The 21,574-nt window shown below is 45.7% G+C and overlaps 1 protein-coding gene across 2 annotated transcripts in view; it reads right to left on the bottom strand.

Moving 5' to 3' along the window:
* Positions 1-21,574, bottom strand: part of tbxas1 (thromboxane A synthase 1 (platelet)) — a 115,017-nt gene that overhangs the window by 85,181 nt on the left and 8,262 nt on the right. The gene's annotated exons all lie outside the window — the stretch shown is intronic.

Raw genomic sequence — 21,574 nt, 5'->3', positions numbered from 1 at the left:
AAACACAAGCAAAGGCCGTCCATACAGTATACACTGCTTTCATGAGTGTGCACGCACGCTCGCATGCACACACACACACACACACACACACACACACACACCCACACACACACACACACACTTTGCCACTCGATTTGCTACTCGATCTGTTATTCACTTTATGCATGCGCATACCCTCTATAGCATTCAGTTCATAGGGTTGGAGAGAGCCTCCACTGTAGGCCTAATATATATTTGTATAGAATAAATCTAACAAAATTATTATGGGCACAACATTTTTCAAATGGGGGTCTGGGGCCTGATCATGATTGTGTGCAATAAGTTTAGATCCACCAGAAAAATGCGGGCAAAGAAGTTAAGTACCCATGATTATGTTGGATAAAATCCTTGATTTCTTGCTGGCTAAAATCCTTGATTTTGCGATGCAATAAGCTGGGTTTTATCTTATTTTATGCAGTGAAATTGCAGCCTTTTGCACCTTTTTGGAAAAATAATTTACCCCCGTCCCCTGCATAATTAGTGCTATTTGGCTGATTATGTGATCGCATTTTTCTGGAGGGTTTAATATAAGGCAGTGAGAATGCACTCAATGCAGGTGTGTGTAATAAGGCAGTGAGAATGCAGGTGTGTGTGATAAGGCAGTGATCATGCAGGTGATCAGCCAAGGACAACATAACAGTGTTGAGCCTGCAGCAGTTATTAAGTCACTTCAGAAATGTCACGCCCACACGACATGGAAATTATTAGCAGCAGCTATATATATGCAACTGACACTGTGACTGCATTAAACCTGTCGGCTTGAGTGTGGGTTTGAGAGAGACAGACAGACAGACAGACAGACAGACAGACAGAAGTCCATATCGTGAAGGGCTACATTTTGTATTTGCACAAGCAAGCTTTGCTCTGTGTGCGTGCACAATTGTGCGCAATGTCTCAAGAACATGCACGGCCGCACGCACGTATACGTGGAATCTTGTGGATGTCTGCCCCGAGTGTCCATGCACGTCATGTTTGTGCCCACCCACAAGTGTGTGAACATCGGCCGCTGCACGTGCATGGATCTGCCTATCTGTGTGCGCCTGGCGTGTGCACGCACGTGTGTGTGTGAAAACGTGTGTGCACAACTGTGTGCAGTGCATACGTGTTTGTGTGCATGCTTGCACATTTGTTATTGTTGTGTGTGTGTGTGTGTGTGTGTGTGTGTGTGTGTGTGTGTGTGTGTGTGTGTGTGTGTGTGTGTGTGTGTGTGTGTGTGTCTTTATGGAGGGGAGTAATTGAGTGGTGGAGGACAGGGCTCAACACCACAGGGAGCCAGCTCGACTTATTGAGGGATGAGCCCAACACCCCCCCCCCCCCCCCATCTATCTCTCCCTCCCATTCCCCCATCTCTCTCTCTCTCTCTCTCTCTCTCTCTCTCTCTCTCCCCTCCACTAAGGCAAAGCAGAGTATGGGGCAGAGGGGTAGAGAGATTGAAGGATACATGGAAGGCTGGAGGGGAGCGGAGCGAGCGAGAGAGAGAGAGAGCGAGAGAGAGAACCCTCCACAGGAGACACATTGCCTCCACCAAGAGTGGGGGGTGGAGGTGGAGGTGGAGGTCTGGAAGGACGGAGGTGGAGTAGAGGGAAGAGGAGGGGTAGAGGGGTGGAGCGCTGAGCTTCAGGGACACACTGGAGGCTCAGAAAGAACAGAAGTGTGTGTGTGTGTGTGGGGGGGGGGGGGGGGGGGGGTGGAGAGGTGGAGTGTAGACGGAGGAGTGGAGAGAGGCTGAGAGCCGAGAGGAAAGGATGCGAGGGGGCGAGGAAACGAAAAAGGGAAGTGAGGCAGGATTATTGGAGGATGAGTGCAATGTAGAAGCATATGACATGGATGGATGGATGGATGGATGGATGGATGGATGGATGGATGGATGGATGGATGGATGGATGGATGGATGGATGGATGGATGGATGGATGGATGGAGTGATGAAAGACGAGAGGTGAGTGGCAGAGGGGCTGAGAGGGCACACATACACACACACACACACACACACACACACAAATGAAGAACCATCAGGGACAGTCAATTCACGGGGGGGGGGGGGGGGGGGTTCTGAATGGTGGGGGGGGGGGGGGGTGCTACGTCCTCTGGGTGGAGACTCCTCACTGACAGGTTGACCAGTAAGTCTAGGTTGGACACCAGTGTCAACACAGACATGATAAATCGCTTTAATAGTTTCAATGACTAAATTGGAAGAAGAGTGAGGTCAAAAATAAATAAATCACACAAACAGTTACTCAAGTGCACTAGTCTCCAGCAGACATCCAACACCAACCAAGAACAGTCAAGAGACAGTATTCTAGTTTTCAGAAGTTAGCAGATAATACAGTAATCTCTCTGTGTTCTTCTCACCAGAGATTAGTATTAGTATGGTGATAATATTCATATGGCACATTTACATTGTATTCAGTGCCTGTTGAGAGCTCTGCATTGCTGATTGGTTTACAGGCAGTGCACAGGTCAGAGACATATTCAGGGGGTCAGTTGGTTGTCAAGGGGACCAAAGCTGACCAGGCAGCAGATCAGACCTGTCTGGTTAGGATGCTGGCCAGGGACAGGGACCTGATTCCGATTCTACAAATGGCTTCTAAATCCTAAAAGTTTTCTGAAAAAAAACGTTTCTACGTCAGTGGTTCTCAAACTATTTCATGTCAAGGACCCCCAGAATTATCGGTATGTGGCCACCGACCCGCATCTATGTTATGTATGTGGCAGAGACCCCCCAGAAGCAAAGATTTTAGTTAAAATCTCGCTCTGAATATTCAAAGATTTGCGCAACATTTTCACAATTTAAACAAAATAGCAGACCTACAGGCTATGAGCTTGTAGATCTGCTATTTTTCAATAGCTAAATTATAACATAATGCTATTTTTCAATAGCTAAATTATAACATAATGCAGTGCAGATGGACCGTTGGCCAGGTGTGATTCTGCACACCACACGTCGTGTATAGTAATAATAATAATAATAATTCTGGGCTGCCATCCCTCTCTCTGTTACAAGTTCAAATAGAAAGCACAAAAACAAGACCAGTATTGACAAAATACCATATACACCATGCACCTCAACTGTCAACCTGGCGTCCCTATTTTGGCCCTATTCGGTGTGAATATTGCACAATTTCCCAAAGTACTAGTAGTCAAAATAGCAGATCCACCAGCTTGAAACGTGTTGCGGTGAGATGCATTTTGAGCTTGTAGATTGGCTATTTTTGCCATTTGTTTTGCATGACGAAACATAAATACAGGGTGCTGTGGTAATTCTTTAATGAAAGTGAAACCCTCTTAACCTGTTAAAAACAGGAAAGAATCCGTATCATATTCGATTTTACAAAATGGTAAATGGAAAATGGTGCATTTATATAGTGCCTTTATCCAAGGCGCACATTCATACACCGATGGCAGCGGAAACCATGCAAGGCACCAACCTGCACCTCGGGAGCTGTTAGGGGGTTCAGTGTCTTGCTCAAGGACACTTCGACACTAAAGGCTCATACATATTCTGGATTTTCGGTGGTGGGGTGACCACCGAACTACAACATGACGTCACAAGCCGCGGTGAAGAGCAAACCACCGCCACCGCTCCAGCCCTTCTCTCTGTTTTTACTCACCACCGAAAATCCAGACTATGAATAGGCCTCAACTCTGGGGGAGCCTGTGTTCGAACTGGCAACCTTGCCATCCAGCTACTCTACCCCTGAGCCATCGCCGCCGCTCACAGCGCGTCACTTCATGCGCTGCTTGCTTATATAACTGTCAATCTTCATTGAAACTGAATCAATAAAGGCAGATAAGCCAAAAACAAATTGTAAAAAAAAAGAATGGTGGTCCCTTATTGGCCGTGCTCACCCAATCAAATCATCGCTATGGGGTACACACATTGCTCAGCCAATCAAATCATCGCTATGGGGTACACACATTGCTCAGCCAATCAAATCATCACTATGGGGTACACACAAACACACAAAGCTGGGCATAGGAGGGCCTAGCGCCCTTCAAAAAATATCCTGAAATGTGAGAACTCACCCTGGGCAAGACCTATGCTGTAGAGGCTATCATTTGTTTGGGCGGAAGTTGCGGGATTTTAGCGGAAGTATCGCCCAAGGAAATGACGTTGATGCTTTACAAATCAGTTTACATTCTCCGCGAATGTGTTGTGATTGGTCGGGAAAATATCGTATCCGGGGGAAATACATCTGACGGATGTTCCGGAGGATACATCCGCCGATAGCTTCTCTGCCTTACGTTGTGACCAGGCTTTTCTTTTCGCAGATAAGTAAGCCTGGGACCGAGGCTAGTGAGAACTAGGCCTATGAACAACAGCCTAAAAGGAGCACCAACATAATATGGAACGTATGCGTTCAAGACTGACAGCCAAGCTGTGATGATGAAGATAGAGCATTTCAGAACGTGTTTTCCGGTAAAAAAAGTTCCACCCGGAGTTGTGACTTTGATTGCCGTCATGTGTGTGCTTCTTCCTATATCCGGGGCCGATATACAGGCACACCAGGCAGATTGGAGCGGCTAAGAGTAATTACAGTTCAGTTTACAGTTAATTTCACTTCATGAATAATCCAGTGCGATGACTGACAGGTCAGCAAGCATGCGAGCAAAGGCGCGCAGTACTACTTACAGCCCACACACAATCACGCGGGTATTATGATATTAAGCGCTGAAAGTAAATCTCTCTCCAGTGACTCACGGCCACGGGAAGCGATATGTGACAATTTGGAAACACCTACACGCAGCAGAGTGCCGCGCACCTCCATCTCCTCCGGGGAGAACCACAACATCTCTCTCCATTTACTAGAGAGATAACACTTCAACGTCTAAATATCAACTGCATGTCTGCCAAGTGTGCCAACATTAAGCTGTGAAAAAGAGGGAGATTTTCTGGGGTGTCTGCAAATAGCCTATAATCCCGAACAACCCCCATTTAAACCTATACCACAGATTAACCACTTAAGCCCTATTTTATACTTCCTATATTCAAAATTAGAAGATGTAATTAAGCTCAGAGCTTGTAGATCTGCTATTTTGTCGTAGTCTTGAAAACATTTTTGAAAGCTTTGTGGACGGTTTTTGCCTACAATTACATATTAGGGGTTAAAGTGTATATATTTATTCCTGGGAACGGTTCATCCATTTTCACAGCACAGTAATGAGCAAGTGTTGTTTGCCCGGTGCTTGAAATCGGGAAATTTAAGGGGAGAAAATTACAAATTGGGAGCACAGCCGGAGCAAGGCTTTAACCCTTCGGGGAGTAGGGTAGACTCCAGTTAGAATCAGGATGTGTTGACAGGTACACAATTGAAACCGTTGCAAACGTCTCCGGATGGCTGCGGTGGCCTATAGCGTTGTGGGGTTGAAAAACCCAGGCAAACACTTCTGTAAATCATCTCTTCCAGCGGCTTCCTGGAAGTGCTGTTGGTATCCAAGAGAGCTTTGCACAGACACTGCAGGCCGTGTCTGTAAATCATACCAGAGAACGGCGGGGTTGTTATAATTGCTTTGCAATGCGCGTGATGCCCCGGCGGATTAGCCATGTCATAGCTTATTGCCTTTTTTATTGTTAAGTGCCTCATAAAATCGGCATCGATATGTGCACCCATTGATTTGTGCACGGCTGACTAGCTAGGCTCCCGAGACACACACATGGACATACACACGATGCGCGCAGACACAAAATTGCAAATACACACGTCCTATGCCCCATGCACCTCTGTCTCTCACCCCCTTCCCTCTCTCTCTCTCTTCTGTCCCCTTCCTCTATTTCTATCTCCCCCCCCCCCCCCCCCCCTCTCTCTCTCTCTCTCTCTCTCTCTCTCTCTCTGATTTACAATTTAGGCATTTCGCAGACCCTCTTAGAGTGATGTACGCTAAGAAAGGTAAACACGAGGTAATACATCAAATACATAGAGACAGTGTAGTGTGCCTCAGTAATCTAAGATCATAGGAAATGATGCTGCTGATGATGGTCTGTGAAAAAGACGGAGGTAGCATAATACTTGACGTGCGTGGTGGGTGGGGCGCATCCATGTTCTAGTACAGTGGTGGGAGGGGGGTCCTCAAATTATTATAATATATAATTAATTTACTATTATATAACCCCAGCTGATTAGCTTAAAGGGACAGTATAATATCTGGTTTTAGATATTTTAGATTTTAGCAGTGTCCATGATGTCAGACACTGGTCTCACTTCTTTCCTGTCTCAGTAAGACAGCCCTCCCCTTATCCACAAGGAGGAGCAGTGCACCAAAGCATTATGGGAATTGTAGTCCAGGAAGGAAGTAAGCCCAGTGTCTGTGACAATAGAGCGTCAGAAAACTGGAATGTGGGAAAATGCCTTATTTTTTTGAGTCTATATGAATGAATGAATTAATTTTATTTGTATAGCACCTTTCCAAACGTATAGTTACAAAGTGCTTTACAGACAGGTTATAAAAACAGTAATCATAAAAACAACAAAACATCAGGACAACAGATATAATAAAGCATGAAGAAAATAACAGGTCAATAAAACAATAAAAACAATATTAGGAAAAACACTTGGCATACAGATGTGTTTTTAAAAGCGTTTTAAAAGAAGGCACTGATTCTGCCAAAGGCAGGGAGTTCCAGAGCAAAGGTGCCCGAGCCACAAAGGCCCGGCCACCCCGAGTGACCAGACGCGTGCAGGAGGAACTAGGAGGGCCCTCCCCGATGACCTAAGGGAGCGCACAGGGTTATGGGGTTTCAGCAAATCTCTTAAATAAATGGGAGCTAGGCCATGTAGAGCTTTAAAAGTAATTAATAAAATCTTAAAATCAATTCTGTAGCTTACAGGGAGCCAGTGAAGACTAGCTAAAATCGGTGTGATATGTTCACGTTTTCTCGTGTTAGTGAGAAGGCGAGCCGCAGAGTTCTGCACCATCTGGAGGCGAGATATATATTTTTTGCTCATACCAGAGTACAGTGAGTTGCAGTAATCCAGTCGTGAAGATATGAATGAATGTATGACGGTTTCCAGGTCTGCAAATGACAAAAAAGGTTTAATTTTAGCGATATTTCTGATTTGATGGTAACATGACTGGACTACTTTGGTGATTTGGGTGTTGAAGGAAATATCCGGATCGAAGAAAACACCTAGGTTGCGGGCTGAGTGTGTGATGTTTGCGGATAGGGTGCCAAGTTCAGAATGAAATGATTGGGTTGAGTTTGGGGGGCCAAATATGATAAAGAGGCAAACATTGTGAAAATACCCGATCCACAAGCTCGCTGTTGGGCTATTTTCCACAAAATGCGTCATTACCGGGCAGTGTGTACGAGCCATAACGTGTTGACTACACTACACTAATAAGGACACTAATAACAATAATAACTAATAACCCATCCGTTACTACATGTGCAGTCAACTCCCGCAATTTCCTTCTTCTCATATAGTGCGCTGCAACGTAACTCTGGGATGAGCGGCCCGTCAGGGCCGCGAAATTCTAGTGAGATACATGAGTCAAAGACTCATGTATGTACCTGCATAATTATATGGAGCAGGCCAGCAACTCTACATCTGACCTCAAACCTGGTTGATCTAGTTTGCATATTATTTGTTTTCAATTTCATTATTTCATTATTCTGTAATTTCTGTATATACTAAATGTGTACTTTTATTGTCTTGTCTTAAATATATCTCCTCTCCAGTCTGTGTCCCATTGAGAACGATGAGAAAGCACTGCTGTTTGTTGACATTCTAACCAGGCTGCATGACTAACTGAATGATTGATGTTTGGAGGATACCCTGGTAACCCCTTATTTAATGTCACAACGCTAAAAAACTCCCTCGGGCAAAGTCTGCTGAAATGTGGACTTACGGAAAGGGCGCATAAAAGGGCTCTGGCAGAACCCTCATGCATTGGACGGTTTGACCGTAGGGACAGCCCTAAACCCTCATTGGACGGTTTGACAGTAGGGACAGCCCTAAACCCTCATTGGACGGTTTGACCGTAGGGACAGCCCTAAACCCTCATTGGACGGTTTGACAGTAGGGACAGCCCTAAACCCTCATGCATTGGACGGTTTGACAGTAGGGACAGCCCTAAACCCTCATTGGACGGTTTGACAGTAGGGACAGCCCTAAACCCTCATTGGACGGTTTGACAGTAGGGACAGCCCTAAACCCTCATGCATTGGACGGTTTGACAGTAGGGACAGCCCTAAACCCTCATGCATTGGACGGTTTGACAGTAGGGACAGCCCTAAACCCTCATGCATTGGACGGTTTTACAGTAGGGACAGCCCTACACCCTCACAGACTTAATGTGAAGCACATTTAAAGCGCAATGGGCTCCATGCACAGCAGCCATATTGGAAAGAATATAGGTTTAAAGCTGCTATAAGCAATAATATGTCAACATTTTAATGACCTTTTTATTTATATATTTTTTGGTATTCAGACAGCCAGCAATGGGTAAAACGCTCCCCAAAGAAATGTAGTCTCTGTGACACATCTAGGGGACACAATCTGCATTCAAAGATTTTCCTAGAAGCTTTGTCATTGGTCGATTTGCCTGTCTACTTCCTGATTGGTTAGTCATTTCAACCGGGTTTTTTTCGACCAATGACAGCAGAAAATGTTGAATTGTGTATCAAAACATTACAGGTTTATTTGTATTCATTTGTTTGGCATCAGACCCCAATAATGTGGATCATTCAAGCACAAAAACTCAGTTTAGGGCATAGAAAATCCATTTTCTTTTTCATCATCTCAGTCCACTGGGGGAAGGACAGAGAATACGCAGCCATTATTCAATCACCAGCCAAGCATGAATATTAATTGTTTCTGTCTGAGCAACGGGGCTGATCGCTTCTCCACAAAAGGCGAGATGTTCTTCATTACCCTACAAGAGCCATCTTCATTATAGAGGCTTGTACTTATACAGTATGTGTTTGCGCGCACATGCATGTACATATACTGCGTGTGCGTGTGTGTGTGTGTGTGTGTGTGTGTGTGCATTGCGCACACTCTGTGTGGGTCTTTTGTGTCCGTGACGTATAGCACATAGCTCTACATGTCTCGCATTCCTGGGTGTCATCATCATCAGTCGCCCAGCGCAATCAATCAAGGGAGGCCATTGTGTCGCCATGAAAAAGCCAATGAGCTGCATCAATAACCAAGCCTGCGATCTCATTCCACGAATATTAGCCTAATGAAACAATGTCCACACACACACACACACACACACGCACGCTATAGGAAGCATATTTGCAGTCGCTCTCACCTGTGCATAAGGGCCGGGGGCGATATGACTTCAACGTGTCATGATGTGACATGTTGTGCGCTTGTAGACAGGCTTTTATTCTTTGTACGCCGCCCACCATCATACAAAAAAGTATAATAACACAGAGTTAAGTGGTTACTTTAATCACACTAATCCATTTAGTTGATTATAAAAAAACTTTTATAAATTTTTCACATCTATCCGTTGATAAATAAAGAAATAAAGACAATAAATGTAAAACAAAACTGCTCCTCAATTATTTGAGTAATCTACATGAGCAAGATTGAGTCGGTTAGAGGTTCTAAATGTCAGTTTGGATATATTTCCGTGAGAGCTAGAGGGAGGGATAAAGAGAGTGATAGAGGACATGACGTGAGAGGGAGGACAGAAAGAGAGAGGAGGGATTTGGAGGGGGAGATGCAGCGAGAAAAACATGCAATCTAATCACTAAGTGGCTTTCTATCCGTGTGTACGTTGATCACAAAGAGGTATTAGCTGACTGTAAGCCTCCCACCCAGATGTCAACCAAAAGCCTGGGGGGTGAATTAATGTGAAACACATAATCGATTAAGACTGGATTTTAATATAATACTACACCCCCCTCCCTGCCTTTTTTTTAAATACAGTGGCAAAAATACAAAAATGTGTTGATTTCGCACATTGTAATCTTGTAGGTATTTTGGTAAAATGAATTGATTATATAATCATGATGTACAAAAAATAAAAACACGCTTCTCATTTACTTAATTAGTCAAAGAAGTAATCGACAGAATAACCTCTAAGAAAAAAAAAGTAAAGTTGCAGGAGCCCTAATGGTCACATCTCTCCCTGAAGAGAACAGAAACATGGCATCGTGGAGCCATCGTGATGATGAAGCATGCTTTTCAGTTCCATTAAAGACAACACATCACTCCTCCGTCCCCCCATGATGAACCCAGAGGACCTGCAGCAGTCCTCCGTCCCCCCATGATGAACCCAGAGGACCTGCAGCAGTCCTCTGTCCCCCCATGATGAACCCAGAGGACCTGCAGCAGTCCTCCGTCCCCCCATGATGAACCCAGAGGACATGCAGCAGTCCTCCCCCCCCCCCCCCCCCCCCACCATGATGAACCCAGAGGACATGCAGCAGTCCTCCCCCCCCCCCCCCCCCCACCATGATGAACCCAGAGGACATGCAGCAGTCCTCTGTCCCCCCATGATGAACCCAGAGGACCTGCAGCAGTCCTCTGTCCCCCCATGATGAACCCAGAGGACCTGCAGCAGTCCTCTGTCCCCCCATGATGAACCCAGAGGACCTGCAGCAGTCCTCTGTCCCCCCATGATGAACCCAGAGGACCTGCAGCAGTCCTCTGTCCCCCCATGATGAACCCAGAGGACCTGCAGCAGTCCTCTGTCCCCCCATGATGAACCCAGAGGACCTGCAGCAGTCCTCCCCCCCATGATGAACCCAGAGGACCTGCAGCAGTCCTCCGTCCCCCCATGATGAACCCAGAGGACCTGCAGCAGTCCTCCGTCCCCCCCATGATGAACCCAGAGGACCTGCAGCAGTCCTCCGTCCCCCCATGATGAACCCAGAGGACCTGCAGCAGTCCTCCCCCCCATGATGAACCCAGAGGACCTGCAGCAGTCCTCCGTCCCCCCATGATGAACCCAGAGGACCTGCAGCAGTCCTCCGTCCCCCCCATGATGAACCCAGAGGACCTGCAGCAGTCCTCCGTCCCCCCCATGATGAACCCAGAGGACCTGCAGCAGTCCTCTGTCCCCCCATGATGAACCCAGAGGACCTGCAGCAGTCCTCCGTCCCCCCATGATGAACCCAGAGGACCTGCAGCAGTCCTCCGTCCCCCCCATGATGAACCCAGAGGACCTGCAGCAGTCCTCTGTCCCCCCATGATGAACCCAGAGGACCTGCAGCAGTCCTCTGTCCCCCCATGATGAACCCAGAGGACCTGCAGCAGTCCTCCCCCCCATGATGAACCCAGAGGACCTGCAGCAGTCCTCCGTCCCCCCATGATGAACCCAGAGGACCTGCAGCAGTCCTCCGTCCCCCCATGATGAACCCAGAGGACCTGCAGCAGTCCTCTGTCCCCCCCATGATGAACCCAGAGGACCTGCAGCAGTCCTCCGTCCCCCCATGATGAACCCAGAGGACCTGCAGCAGTCCTCTGTCCCCCCATGATGAACCCAGAGGAACTGCAGCAGTCCTCTGTCCCCCCATGATGAACTCCGAGGACCTGCAGCAGATCTCAACGCAGACCAACAACCGCTGTATGCCCTTCTTGGCCTCCTGCCACGCTGCCATGAAAACCCCAGAGTTGGGTTGATTCTGAGCCAGCTCTAGCTCTCTCTCCCTCCCTCCCTCCCTCTCCGGTTGCGTAGCGCCAGCTGTGTGTGGCGTTGGGAGTCTCTGTTGCTCCGTCGAGGGGGTTAGTCACTCAGCGACGCTCCGTTGAACATCCACAAATACACACACAGCACCGCAGCACACTGCCAAGGAGAGGAGGAGAATGGGGGGGGGTTCGTGCTTTTTTCCCCCTGACAAAACGAAGAGAGAATGACAAAGCCACACAGGTGGTGATGGAGTGTGTACGTGACTCAGAGAGAGAGAGGGGGGGGGGGATCTTTGTAGTCCCACAGGGGAAATTTTGTTTAGCTTCACCCATCTGATGATTTGAGGGGGGGGGGGGTGGCAGGGGAAGTTAGGAGTGCAGTTAGGGGTGCAGCATGGAGAGAGAGAGAGAGAGAGCGAGAGAGCGAGAGAGAGAGAGAGAGAGAGAGAGAGAGAGAGAGAAAGGAAATAGTACTGCCGTCTTTGTCGGGTGGAAACTTCATTATGTCCAAAACTGTTCAAATTCAAAATGATCAAAAGTAGCGTTGCTTCGCACTGCATTTTAAGTTTGTGGATATGATTCCTTTGATGCTTTTGGTCACGCTGTAGTATAATCAAGTAGGCCCTACTTAGTAGGGCATTAATACAATAAAAATAAAAAGTTAGAATATGGAGATAAGAGGTTTCTGTCCCACAGAAACGATATTAGCCCTAAAACACATGCTGCGTTCTGTTTACACTAGCGGTGAACAAGCAACATAACGGCGGGGCTCCACTGGACGCATGTGACGTGGGTAAAAAACTAACCGGGGCGATTTTAAAGCAGTCACCGAACACAGCGCAACGCAACGCATCGTAGGCAGTGGAGCCAGGGAACATTCAGCCAGGTTCTGGTCTTGTGTGACAAACGAATTGAGTTCAATTATGAAGTCTACGATCTGTAAAGATCCTGGGCAATTTTTATTAGGGCTGCCATCCGAATTTGGGGTGTTAGATCCTAGAAGGGCTAAGCTACTTGATAAGCTTCTCTGTGTAGCTAGAAAATGCATTTTGTTTAATTGAATTCACGAAAAACCTCCATCAGTGACTCAGTGGTATAGAGAAATCTACAGAGTACTTCCAATGGAAAGGCTCAGTGCCAAATTAAAAGAGGGAAAATAACTTTATGAATATATGGGAGCCGCTGATAGATTACTTGCCCAGGGATCTATCTACTGTGATTTATAAAGGAAGTGATTCATTGGATTGGAGAGCCCCAGCTGTACTCTTGCAATTTGCCTTTTGATATGCCCATGTGTGTTGTGTATGTATGTATATATATATATGTGTATATATTTGTATTTATATATATTTCTTTCCCTAATGAATACTGACTGTATTGTGTACGGTATGTGCTGCTCGCCATTTGTTTTGTTTTGTTTCTGTGCTTTTTGTTTTTCTTGACTGTTTTATTGTATTGTGCTTATAATTTATACCTTTCTTGATTAATCTATGTGAAAACGTAAAAATGCAATAAAAAGTTATATTAAAAAAAAAAGAGGGAACATTCCCTGACGGAGACGCAACGCTGACGTGTCCAGTGGAGCCCCGGCGTCAGCTACACGTCATTTTCAGCGGAAACGTGACGGGTGTCACGCGCTACTAGTCAAAAGTTGAGCCGGCTACAACTTTTTTCCAGCGCTCCAATGACGCAGTGAAGCGTCAATCAATCGTGTTTTTGTTTCACTGTTCACCACTCTGCCTCAGCTACTCTCTCTCTCCCTGTGTAAACGGAAGAATATCTCATTCTTGCCAACCATTTACTAGTTCTCATTTCCCAATGTCTTTTATTTATCAATTTCACTTCAATGGCGACAACCTGCAGCAATGCAGCTGAACATTTTGCAGGTTTTTGTCTCAGCCTCTGTGAAAGCAGCCTCTTGAAACTGTGTGTGTGTTAGGCTGCACACACACACACACACACACACACACACACACACACACACACACACACACACACACACACACACACACACACACACACACACACACACACACACACACACACACACACACACACACACACACACACACACACACACACACACACCAGGCTTTGGGGTTACCGTAACTGTAACCGTTACCTATAACCTTGACACATCAATCCTGTCCCCATTTAACATTCCTGACATTAGACATATTTGTGGGAACAATGAGCTAGGTCAAGAACACACGCGCGCGCACACACACGCACGCACACACGCACTGGGCCTGGGTTTCTTGTCACGACGTGCATCCTCTACACAAACACAGGTGTCCCTCTCAACGATCACTGGTGGCTCTGGGTTTAAAGACAGGATAGCCAGTGGAGTGCCACGGGAAGGAAAGCCACCGGTGGGTGAATCCCACATCCGACTAAAAAACAAACGTCCCGGGCCTTTGATGTCTGCCGGTCGGTCGTATAACCGCCCCGCGCTGACACAGATGATTAACAGGACGTCTCTGAGGGGCCGTGGGGGGGCGGGGGATGGGGGAGGAGGGTTGGGGGGCTCTTCCTGTTGCTCCAGTGTGCAGAGAGAGAGTCCTCTCTTGATGGGTTTCCGGCGTTACGAGGGTGACCGAGGGGACGCAAAGCGAGAGGAATGATTACAGGATGGAGGTTTTAGTATCGGACAGAGCTATTGTTCAGGATTAGGAAGACATTTTCATCAGGTCTCATCATTCATTTTGAACTGTCATATTCAGTATTATCTCCATGTGTTTGTTGTAGAGGTGCTGCAGTTAATCAAACTAATAGATTCAATTGATTAAGAGAACAGAAAATCAACAAATAGATTTACAAGCTCACAGCAACAGATCTAGTAGTTCAGAACAGATCATCGAGCTCATATTCTTTTTTTCCCCCCAAATTTTTTGAGCAGCAACGTTGTAGGCCAAAGTATCAAAGCCCCATTCTGGTCAGACTGATCAATTTAATTGATTATAAAATAATCTGTTATGCTACTCGATTGAAAAATAACTTAATGTAAGATAATAAATAGTTGCAGACCTAGTTCGTTGTAGAGATAATGTTCAATTAGGCTACTAAACCCCGGCCAATATGTCTAATATGTCTCTTTACCTTAATGTCAATGGACAAAAAACTAGATCGTCTACTTTCGTCGAAAACAGGAGAGGGCCTAGTACACAACCAAGCATTCAGGTAAGTGGTTAAGCAGGCTTATACAGTATCAGAGCATATTTATCATTCTACTACTCTTCATTAAATTAATAGTCATCGTGTACCAGGGAGGCTGGGGTCAGTCAGAGGAGGGGTCGGGGGTCGTTGGCGAGGTGCTAAACGAGGGTTGAGAGGTGATCGCACCGCCGCTTCTCCGCTCACTGGCCGCGTTTAGGGCGAGTTAATTACCCATCACCCGGGAAACAGGTGGTTGCTGTGGAGACGTGCGCGGCGATATGATTAGCAGGCGTGATGGATGAGCTGTCCCGACCAGCCTGGTCTTTAAACAATGAGGCGCTCCTCACCAGGCGGCTCAATGACAAAGGAAAAGTCAAACCAGCGGGACGTCGGAAGAACAGGAGTCGGGAAGGTGAGCGGACAGAGGGCCTGCCAAGTCAGCAGACCTGTCCACACTGTCCACCCTGTGTGTGTGTGTGTGTGTGTGTGTGGCCAAGCAAAAAACTAAGGCATTGGCTAAATTCAGTTCAGTGTCTGTAATAATTGGCAGTCGACACATGGAGGAGACAATGCTATGCATCAATGTACCAAAAAAAAGTACATCCAATTACAGACTGTGCAAAAATCAAACTAACCAAACATTACTTCTTCACTAATCACTGATTCCTTTCATTTCCTTTTGATTTCCTCTGATGTAATGCTATCCTTATTATATGCGGCGGGAGCCCATTCCAATAATGGAACTGCTCTATAGTGTGCGTGTGGCGTGTGTGTATACTTCAAATGTCCCCACAAGTATTGCAGACTTTTATAAATAGGCATTCTGGTCCTCACAAGACAAGGTTGTTTATGCTTCAAAACGATTTGTGGAGCTAAGACTTAAAATTAGGAAAAGGTTCAGGTTCAGGTTGGGGTTAGGTTTAAGCATGAGGGTTAAGCATAAGATTTTAGAGGTTAGATAAGATTTAGGGACAGCTGTTGTCCGTCTGTGTATAACACAGGTGAGCAACTACGTTTTCTTTAAGTTTATTGTTAGAAATGGCAAAATAAAAGCAAAAAAAAATGCATTGATACAAAAATTGTCATCGTAAAATGTTGATGTGTGTGCTGCCGTGCATGTGTGTGCGAGCATGCGTGACTGTCTTATCTGTTTGGACCATGTGAATTAAGACAAAGGGGTTTCTTTCTTTTTCGACCCCTTTAGCAGGAGCTGCTGACTTCACTGGCAAACCTTCGTCCTCAGAGGGAGGGTGTGGAATCTGGTTTATTACAGGTCGTGAAGACTCCTGGCTAGCAGTGGTGTAAAGTACCGGTAACTAAGTACTGTACAATTTTGAGGTATTTGTACTTTACTTGAGTATTTCAGATTTCCATTAACTTTTCTTCTACTCAACTACATGTAAATATTGAACTTTTGCCCTACTATACATTTATGTGAAAACTTTAGTTACTAGTAGTTACTTTTACTACAAACATATATACATTAACCCTTCAGCCCTATATACATTCTGGCCATTTGAAAATAGCCGATCTACAAGCTTGTAGGCTACATCTATTATTTGCAAAATATTTATATACATTTGAAAACTGAAATGAGAAATTTTGCATAATGAGTATGTTACCATTGGTACTTTAAGTACATTTTGACACCAATACAAAATAGCTGATACAAGCTTGTGAATCAATACGCTAGACATGATGATAGAGGGAATGAAGGAGCGGAACAAGGACCTGACCGGACCTAGTATAGAACCCTGGGGGAGTCGGGGACCCCAGCCTGGTTTAAGTTGTTCACCCACTCTCTGAGCAAAAACAAACACAGCAGAAATACGAGCACGCACATACACATGCTGCACGCACAAAAAAACACACACTGTGCACGCCATGAAGGGGACAAAACATTAAACAATGACCTGGACTCAACCATTCAATTCATATTTACAAAGGGAATATCTTTGCACAAAGGCGACTGCTGATTTCAATAAGCCACGGCACTGTGATTTATAGATTGAATTCCCCACAGGCAGGCAGCCGCCTGCAGCCTGGGCTCTAATGAAACACATTGGTTTGGAGGTGGTGCTGTGTGGCTGAGTGAGGGTCCACAGAACCACCGCGTCATGTGGTGGGGAAATAACATGTGGATCAGTGCACTGCGTGCCGGCATTCCAGAACAATCTGGACAGAACATTGAGCGTTTTATCACCAACCACCACCACCACCAGAGAGACTGTGTGTGTGTGTGTGTGTGTGCGTGCGTGCGTGCGTGCGTGCGTGCGTGCGTGCGTGCGTGCGTGCGTGCGTGCGTGCGTGCGTGCGTGCACAGAATTCAACATCTTGTTTCCAAGAATGACAGACTGACTACATTCTGGATATAGATTCTTTAACAATTTAAAGGCCTATACTACTTGGTGTCGTGTGGCGCAAATACATGACACATGAGCTTAAGTACATTATTGAAAAGCTTTAAAACATTTAAGCACTTTATAACACAATTTCCCCGACTGTTTTACACCTGTAAACCTGTGATGTAAAGCTAAAGAACCACATTCTGAGGCAAGGACAATATTTGCATACCAGTAGAGCCCGGGGTGACCTCGGGTAACTTAAAGGGATAGTTCAGAATTTAAGCTTTATGAAATACTTGCCCTTAATATAGTGGTTGGAACTGTATTAATTGATTACCCGAGTCCCGTGGTGGGAGTTCTTCTCAGTAGTGGTAGTAGTGGTTCCGGTCATTTGGTGTGGGAGACAGGGGGCCACGCATTAAAAGTAAATTAATCCACAAAACTAGCGTCATTTGTATTGTTGACCTATTTCTATCATATAGTGCAACTTTTGTTCATTTTTTATCCCTCTATCACACGGAACTATGCTTTTTGTGTCCCCACTACGCCCCAAAAATAGTTCTGTGTGATAGAGGAGTCAAATTTGAACGAAAGTTCCACTAATATTTTAGAAATAGGTCAACAATACATTAATTAATGTAAATGTAAATTAATTTACATTTAATGCGTGGCCCCAGTGCCCCCCACAACATTTTCAATCAATCAAATTGTGAAACAGCTATGTCCTGCTACCACTGTACCTAACTGGCACAAGGCACAAGGGAGACCACCTCCAACCACTGCAGATGGACTATCGTATGCTCCATACCATACCATACCATACCCATTAAATCATGGTGAATTATTTAACTACAAAGCAAACCATATCTTAATTTCTGCATTGGTCCCAACTTCGCAAGTGTGTTATAATCTCTCTCAATCCAATCTCCTAAATCCTGATGCAATTGGGGGACTGCATACTGCACCGTATAACTAGAATCTATCAGAAATATGAAACAAGAAGTGATACGGGGAATGAGGACTGCTATAGGGGTTGATGTATTGTACAGCCTCAAGAGGTGACTTTTCAGACTGCCGTGAAAGGTGGAGAGTGAGATAGTGTTCTCACAGTTTGGGAAAAAGGGGGGAGAAGGGTCTAGGGATTCTTAGAGCATTGGCCAGGGTATCGTACCTGTGTTAGCTGATCTAAGTCTGTGGGAATTGGGAATGGGTGGATCATGTACTACCATTTACATTTAGCAGATGCTCTTAATCCAGAGCGATTTACAGCAAGCAAGAAAAACACGAGGCAATACATCAAATGAATAGAAATAGAAATCTAGGATCAGAGATACTCCAGTTTTAGGTGATAATGTGACTACATAAGGAAGGCACTTGCATGGAGGGCCCTGAATGGCATGGCCAGTGTATGGCACTCAACCTCCCCCCGACAAATCAAACTCAGCTTCTTCTATGCGACAGTAGAATCTGTTCTCTTATACGGCAGTGAATGCTGGACCCTGAAGCCAACTCTGCAGAAGGCTCTAGACGGGTGCTACACCAGAATGTTACGTGTAGCGCTCAATATCAGCAAGAGTACACATGCTTCCAACGAGAATCTGTATGGTGGAATATTCAGGGTGAGCGACAGAATAGCAGCCAGGAGAATGAGAATTGCAGGACACGCTGCCAAAGACACCAGGAGCTGCCAGCCAGCAAGCTGGCGCTGTGGGAACCAACACATCAAGAGGACGTCCCATACTAACATATGTGGATGTACTCAAGAAAGATGCAGGAGCACAAAGCACCAACGAGCTGGCCGGATGTACTGTATGGAGAACCGGGATGACTAGAAGAGACGATGGAAGGCTCATCTGAGGACGACCTAGACTAGAGAGAGAGAGAGAGTGACCACCGATAACTACAACATGACGTCACGCCGTGGTGATAGGCGACTCACCGCTCACCCAAACACATCTCTCTGTTTTTACTAACCACCGTTTTGGTGGTCACCTTATCACCTACAACTGTAGGTGATGATAAGTCTTTAATAGTATAGTATGAATATGAGTATGAATATGCCTTTAAAAGTAGAGGACAACCATGCACATGCAAAAAAAAAACCTAGAGGAGAGGAGATGAAGGCTGGAGGAAAGGAGGTAGAAGAAAGAGGACTGGAAGGGGGCAGCATTACGTTTCCCACTTCATGTCATTGTCACCTGGTCTTAAGCACAACATGGGCGGCCTGCTAGCCAACGAGTTCATAGCTCCCTGCATTGTAAACAGCTTGATGTTCTTTTCCATTCCCACCGCGACAAATGGCTTCCTGAAACTCCTCTGTCTACAGGATATGGATTTGAGGAAAGGTTATCTGTGGTAATGAAGCAGCTTTAATATTGAACCAGGAAGCCAGCTAGACTTAAATTGGCTTCGCTTGCACTACAAGAATAACAATAGAATACTTTTTATAGCTTTTTACAGTCTGTCTGTCTGTCTGTCTGTCCAAAGCTCTTGTGCACACTGCCAGTAGTTTTCACATACAGTAAAGCTTTACAATTTCTGAAATGTTTAACTTTAATTGTATAATGGAGGTCAATGGGGTTGTGGTGGGGCTGAAACCTTGCCCAAATTAAAGTAATAAAAAAAACATACAGCTAGGTAGGACATAGCTGAAGGATTTCAGAATGCGAACAGTGATTCTCAAACATTGACACATATTTGGCCTGAGACACACCCCAACCCCCCCTAGGTAGGTCCCCTACATTTGTATATGTACTGTAGCAGACCTATACAAATAGCTGATAAATGAAAAAGGGCAAACGGAGTTCAAACTGTTCCTCATTTTGCTGGGGACGCCCTGGAATGCCTCTCAGACCCTGCTTTGAGAACCAGTGATCTTCCGGAACTTGTCCAATTATTAGGTTTAAAAAAATAAAAAAACTCCAGCAGGTGGCAGTCTCTCCCATGCTGGCCTGTCCGTGCATGTATCAGTCTCTAAGTAGGGGTCACTCATTCACTCAGTGAGTAATGCAGTGACTTCACCCTAGGAGGGTTCATCAGAGGTTCATGCTGGCCAGCAGGGTAGTGTGAAACCCAGTCTGACTGGCACACTCTGCACTGCTATGCCCCAACGACCCCAGGGGGAACCACATGTTTGCTTCTTGCTGCTGCAAAACACTGCCTCTCCCTCTCTCTCTCTGCTCCCCTTCCTCCCTCTCTACTTCTCTTTCCCTCACTCTCTCCTTCTCCCCCCCCCCCCCTCTCTCGTGCACAGGCCTTTGTTTGACCTTATAGCGTCGTCCCTATTCCGGAGATGAACATTCTGCGAAAGTAGCCGGTTTACAAAACTCACACGCTTGTAGATGGAATCTTTTCGGGCTTAGAGAATGTTGGTGCAGAGCTGGTGTAGAAAGGCTCTGGCCCTTTGGGTACACCAGTGTTAAGCCATTTTGAGATAAAGATCATTAATGATCCATGACGAATTGACGACTTCAGCATGCATACTATTACTGTTAGTTCTTTCTTTCTTTCTTTCAGCGAGCAGGGCAGCCTTCTCATTTCACAGGCATTATGCTTGTTGGTATGCGTCAGATGTCAGAAGGGGGAATGGCACACTGTATTAAAAGACTTGAGGAAAAGTTTGATAGCGTTTCAAGGACGCTCAATTATTCTTTCTATTTTTTTGCACTACTTATTTTGCCAAAGGATTATGGTTGAAATTGCGACTTCTCAGTGTCTCTGCTGGATGCCTGCCAGACACAAATTGATTAGACTCTCCTAAATCTTATCATTTGTAACCTGGGTGTCGTGGCTGCACTCATGCACTCATCCATGCAGATAAATCTTCATTTAACTTGGGTTACGTAACTTTGACTTCCAACTCTGTGGCAGCTGTGTGTGTGTGTGTGTGTGTGTGTGTGTGTGTGTGTGTGTGTGTGTGTGTGTGTGTGTGTACATGCTCGAAGTACCAAAAGTACATGTACTCATTGGAATGTCCCATTTCCCAAGTATTTTGATAGCAGATTTACAAGCTCACAACGGGTCGCATCACACGCGCTATGACATTATATGCAAACAACACACAATCAAGGACACACACACACGCACAGAGACCGAGAGAGAGACAGAGAGATGGTCAGACAAACAGACAGACACGGACAGAGAGAGAGTGAGAGTAGGAGTCCGAGTCTCTGTTGTGTGACAGAGCATCAATCTTACACCCAGATGATTAACTTGCTTTCTAATTCTGGTTAATGTGTGCCTGAAATTAATGGAGCTCACTTTGTAGAGTCTTTATTCTTCCATCTGGACACGGCGGCGGCAACAAAGTGCCTTCGACTGGACCAATGGGGACCGTACACTGATTAGACATCTGGAAGGCTGCATGGGACCCGTTCTCCTTTAACTACACTTGAAGCTTTATTTGCGTCTGACATTAAAACACCCTGCAATTACACACAACATCAACAGTC

This window comes from Protomyctophum parallelum, assembly GCF_964188405.1.
Source record: "Protomyctophum parallelum genome assembly, chromosome: 4".
Lineage (NCBI taxonomy): Eukaryota > Metazoa > Chordata > Actinopteri > Myctophiformes > Myctophidae > Protomyctophum > Protomyctophum parallelum.
The sequence above is the reverse complement of the archived record's forward strand: the minus strand, read 5'-3'. Positions and strand labels throughout refer to the sequence as shown.